This window comes from Haematobia irritans, chromosome 3 (assembly GCF_050003625.1).
Source record: "Haematobia irritans isolate KBUSLIRL chromosome 3, ASM5000362v1, whole genome shotgun sequence".
Lineage (NCBI taxonomy): Eukaryota > Metazoa > Arthropoda > Insecta > Diptera > Muscidae > Haematobia > Haematobia irritans.
Window position 1 is genome coordinate 183,160,154 of NC_134399.1, and position 6,275 is coordinate 183,166,428.

The 6,275-nt window shown below is 26.3% G+C and overlaps 1 non-coding gene across 1 annotated transcript; it reads right to left on the bottom strand.

Annotated features, from left to right (window-relative positions):
• Window positions 1-1,038: 1,038 nt before the first annotated feature.
• Window positions 1,039-1,110, bottom strand: TRNAD-GUC (transfer RNA aspartic acid (anticodon GUC)). The gene has a single exon. It is a non-coding gene; the product is annotated as a tRNA-Asp (tRNA).
• Between the last annotated feature and the right edge of the window lie 5,165 nt (window positions 1,111-6,275).

A 6,275-nucleotide genomic window follows, 5' to 3' on the forward strand; every position in this document is an offset into this window, starting at 1 on the left:
TTTCTTGTAAATAAACTAGCAATAAAGAAAAAAACCCAAATTTATAATAACAACAAATACGTCGGCAATATATAGTATATTACAAATTATTGTATTCAAAAATAATTAAATGCGTCAATGTTGGTTAAATTCGTTCTTGGAATGATATATTTATACCCTTATTTTTTTAGAATCTTATTAATTAGTTACTTGATATTATGGAGAGTTTTACACAGAAAAACACTATCATAACCTATACTAAATCAAACTTATTTTTATTGCAATTTTTTTTTTAATATGTTAGTTTATATGTTTGTATCCCCGGAAGAAGACGAGATAGAGACAGGGTGTCTTTGTCAATAATACTCAGGGCCGCCCTTTAGTCGATTTATCGATTTCCGTCTATCCTACTGTCTGCGAACACATTTTTGTAATCAAAGTCTAAGTCGCAGTTTTAGTCCAATCGACTTCAAATTTGATTAAAATCAGTTCAGATTTAGATATTGATACCACTCAGACTTATATGACCACCTCGATTTAATTGTCGGCCGTCATAAATCGTGCCAAAGGTTGCCAATATAATCAAATCTAAACTGACTCTAAATGTTGATGTTATTTCTGAAATGTATATTTTGAACAATAAAATTCAAAAACCAAACAAAAAATATTAAGCTTTACTATGTTGTAGTTCACCAATGTGGTATCACAATAGACTGAATAGTCTAAGTGAGCCTGATACATCGGGCTGCCACCTAACCTACTCTGTTGTATAACATATCATTCACCCTGTATATGGTCATAATTTGGTGCTATTGATTTTTCTTTTACTTTTAGTTAATATTTTTTTCAAAAGCAAATATCTGCCAGAATTTACGACACTATAATAATTTGCTTTAATGATACTCTAGTATCAAAATCACATAGAACCATAATTGTACAACGAAATTTTTGCAGAAGAGCGCCGTTTTTAGGAAAATATTTTGTTAAATTTTATAACAAAAAATTAATTTATTTTCTTTAGTAAATTAATTGTAAAATTAAAAAAAAAGTGTTATCGGTCTCCCCGACGGGGAATTGAACCCCGGTCTCCCGCGTGACAGGCGGGGATACTAACCACTATACTATCGAGGATCTTGAAGTTCTGTTTTCGCAAAGACAAATATATTCACTACGCATAAAGAATACTGACAAATAGAGAGTAGCAAACAAAACCAAATAATAAATATTTATTTATGCACATAAAATAATGTGAGATTTATATACAATAACAAATATTTTGCATGTTTTTTGTCGTTCGATTATCGCAAATGTACACAAATGTGATTATATTACTTTAAGATTTGTATACCCTCCATTATATTATGGGGGGTATTGCAACTTGTTCATTCCATTGATACGCATCGAAATATTGGTTACAGAACCCATATATTGACAAAATATTCTATAGAAATAAAATTGTGACAAAATTTTCTATAGAAATAAAATTGTGACAAAATTTTTTATAGAAATAAAATTGTGACAAAATTTTCTATAGAAATAAAAATTTTACAAAATGTTCTATAGAAATAAAATTTTGACAAAATTTTCTATAGAAATAAATGTTGACAAAATATTTTATAGAAGTAAAATTTTGTCAAAATTTTCTACGGAAATAAATTTTTGACAAAATTTTCTATAGAAATAAAATTTTGGCAAAATTTTCTATAGAAATAAAATGTTGACAAAATTTTCTATAGAAATAACATTTTGGCAACATTTTCTATATAAACAAAATTTTTACAAATTATTTAAAGAAATAAAATCTTCACAAAATTTTCTATAGAAATAAAATGTTGACAAAATTTTCTATAAAAATAAAATTTTGTCAAAACTTTCTATATAAAAAAATGTTGACAAAATTATTTATACAAATAAAATCTTCACAAAATAAATAAAATTTTGACAAAATTTTCTATAGAAATAAAATTTTGACAAAATTTTCTATAGAAATAAATTTTGACAAAATATTTTATAGAAATAAAATTTTAACAAAATTTTCTATAGAAATAAAATGTTGACAAAATTTTCTATAGAAATGAAATCTTGACAACATTTTCTATAGAAATAAAATCTTCACAAAATTTTCAATAGAAATAAAATCTTCACAAAATTTTCTATAGAAATAAAATCTTGACAAAATTTTCTATAGAAATAAAATGTTGACAAAATATTCTATAAATATAAAATTTTGGCAAAATTTTCTATACAAACAAATTTTGACAAAATTATTTATAGAAATAAAATCTTCACAAAATAAATAAAATTTTGACAAAATTTTCTATAGAAATAAATTTTGACAAAATTTTCTGTAGAAATAAAATTTTGACAAATTTTCTATAGAAATAAATTTTGACAAAATATTTTATAGAAATAAAATTTTAACAAATTTTCTATAGAAATAAAACCTTGACAAAATTTACTATAGAAATAAAATCTTGACAAAATATTCTATAGAAATAAAATGTTGACAAAATTTACTATAGAAATAAAATTTTGGCAAAATTTCTATATAAACAAAATTTATAGAAATAAAATCTTCACAAAATTTTCTACGGAAATAAATTTTTGACAAAATTTTCTATAGAAATGAAATCTTCACAAAATTTTCTATAGAAATAAAATGTTGACAAAATTTTCTATAAAAATAAAATTTTGGCAAAATTTTCTATACAAAAAAATGTTGACAAAATTATTTATAGAAATAAAATCTTCACAAAATAAATAAAATTTTGACAAAATTGTCTATAGAAATAAAATTTTGACAAAATTTTCTATAGAAATAAATTTTGACAAAATATTTTATAGAAATAAAATTTTAACAAAATTTTCTATAGAAATAAAATGTTGACAACATTTTCTATAGAAATGAAATCTTTACAAAATTTTCTATAGAAATAAAATCTTGACAAAATTTTCAATAGAAATAAAACCTTGACAAAATTTTCTATAGAAATAAAATCTTGGCAAAATTTTCTATAGAAATAAAAGTTGACAACATTTTCTATAGAAATAAAATTTTGGCAAAATTTTCTATACAAAAAAAATTTTGGCAAAATTATTTATAGAAATAAAATCTTCACAAAATAAATAAAATTTTGTCAAAATTGTAGTTCTATAGAAAATAGAAATAAAATTTTGACAAAATTTTCTATAGAAATAAAATTCTAAGAAAATTTTCTAGAGAATTAAAATTTTGAGAAAATTTTCTAGGTAATGAAAATTTTGAGAACATTTTCTATAGAAATAAAATTTTGAAAAAAAAATTCTATATAAATAAAATTTTGACAAAATTTTCTATAGATATAAAAATTTTACAAATTTTTCTATAGAAATAAAATTTTGAAAAAAAAATCTATAACATTTAATTTAAAAAAAATTTCTATAATAGGAGAGATTACAGAGATCACACACATCAATATACAGTGAAACCTCTCCAACTTGGACACTCCGAAACCCGGACACCTCCCAAACATGGACAGTTGTCTGCACGCAGAGAAGGAATATGATCACCTCAAACATGTTTTAAGAGCAAAATGTTATTTTTGTATGGTGACCATGTAACATGTTTGTCACTAAAATGTTACTTTCTCGTCAAATATAACCTGCTTGCCGAAAACAGATACATGATTTCCGAGAAAATAACATGGTTGCGAAAACTAAAGGGTGATTCTTTTGAGGTTAGGATTTTCATGCATTAGTATTTGACAGATCACGTGGGATTTCAGACATGGTGTCAAAGAGAAAGATGCTCAGTATGCTTTGACATTTCATCATGAATAGACGAACGATCTGCCACAACGTCGAATTTTCAGTGAATGGGCCCTAGAACAGTTGGCAGAAAATCCGCTTTTTTATCGACAAATTTTGTTCAGCGATGAGGCTCATTTCTGGTTGAATGGCTACGTAAATAAGCAAAATTGCCGCATTTGGAGTGAAGAGCAACCAGAAGCCGTTCAAGAACTGCCCATGCATCCCGAAAAATGCACTGTTTGGTGTGATTTGTACGCTGGTGGAATCATTGGACCGTATTTTTTCAAAGATGCTGTTGGACGCAACGTTACGGTGAATGGCGATCGCTATCGTTCGATGCTAACAAACTTTTTGTTGCCAAAAATGGAAGAACTGAACTTGGTTGACATGTGGTTTCAACAAGATGGCGCTACATGCCACACAGCTCGCGATTCTATGGCCATTTTGAGGGAAAACTTCGGAGAACAATTCATCTCAAGAAATGGACCGGTAAGTTGGCCACCAAGATCATGCGATTTGACGCCTTTAGACTATTTTTTGTGGGGCTACGTCAAGTCTAAAGTCTACAGAAATAAGCCAGCAACTATTCCAGCTTTGGAAGACAACATTTCCGAAGAAATTCGGGCTATTCCGGCCGAAATGCTCGAAAAAGTTGCCCAAAATTGGACTTTCCGAATGGACCACCTAAGACGCAGCCGCGGTCAACATTTAAATGAAATTATCTTCAAAAAGTAAATGTCATGGACCAATCTAACGTTTCAAATAAAGAACCGATGAGATTTTGCAAATTTTATGCGTTTTTTTTTTTAAAAGTTATCAAGCTCTTAACAAATCACCCTTTATGTTACATGGTCACCACCCAAAAATAACATTTTGCTCTTAAAACATGTTTGAGGTGATCATATTCTTTCTCTGGGTGTGGGGACGTTTGTTATGATAACACATTCAAATTAACCTCTCATACCTGGACACCTCTCAAAGGTGGTGAAAATTTAGGCGACCGTAGGTGTCCACCTTTCAGAGGTTTCACTGTACAATATTGCAAATGTTGAAATAAACTTCTAAAGTAACATACAAAAAATTTTTTTTTGGAGAAATAACTATTTGTTCATGCCTCAAAAATTGGATCAAAAACTTTTAAATAAGACTTTTTTAAATTCGGTAGATTTTTGGTAAAATTTTCCTTAGATTTTGATGGAGTAGCTACCGTACATGCGATGTGATGCATTTGTTCTCTAACTACCATGAAAAATTGGTCCATATTTATAGATAGACCCCAAATTTCGATTTTTAATTTTTAAGGACAATTTCCTTATTTTATTTTAATTTATTTCCAATCGACAAGCTGACCTCAGATCGACAGTATTATCTTTTATACCCATTATTAATTCGAATCTACTAAATCTAGGGACAAAAAGGCTTAATTGACAATTTAATTGACTTATGGTTAAGGAGGAAAACATTGTATCTCTATACACACAAAAAATTTTTTCTCTGATTCAATCACCAAATTAATTGATCCAATTAATTTTTTAATTGAAATGTCTTCAATCACGAAAATGATAGTATCAATCACAGTTTTAATTGGGCTTAGAAAAATTTCTTGATTAAAAAATTAATTGATTTTTTCAGCAAAATTCAATTAATTTTTTAATTGATTCAATTAAAAATTTAATTGATGTTGATTGCAAAACGCAATTAATTTATTAAGGTAACTATTTTTAAAAAGGTAACTATTTTTAATTACTTAGTTAGATTGGCTTAGAGTTTTTATTTGGATTAACAAATGATTGTTTGAAATACATTTTTAATTAAAAAAGTAAAAAAAAATCAGCACTTTTTTAATTGAATTAGTCTTCCGAATTTGATTAAAAAGTTAATTGTATCAATTCATATTTTAATTAAACATTTTAAAAATTTCAATCATTGACTTAATTAACTTAATGTTTCTATCATGATTAAAAAGTTAATTGTATCAATTAATTTATTAATTGAAAAAATTTTCAACTTCAATTAACTTTTTAATTGGAAATATTTTGGTGATATTTTTTTCTGTGTACTCACGAAAATAGCCTTATTTGAGACAATTTTCTAACATGTTTGCCTTTACTGGAATAGTAAAAATTTGTAATTGTAGTAAAAATTATTTTTATGTACTTATATTATTTAATTACATAAAAATAATATTCAATAAAATATGAACACATTAATAATAGTAGTTTTGTAATTTTGCGGCAAATATTGTGGTTGTCATTGTTTTATTTTTGGATTATGTTTTTGTGGTCCTGAAATATTATTATAATATGTTATTTATAATATCTATATTCTTTCTTTATCATTGTTTTACTAATTTTATATTTTATGACGAGGTGAAAAATCTTAAAGAAAGATGTCAGAATATAAAAACAAGTAAGGAAAGTCTAAAGTCGGGCGGGGCCGACTATATTATACCCTGCACCACTTTGTATATATAATTTTTCGATACCATATCACATCCGTCAAATTTG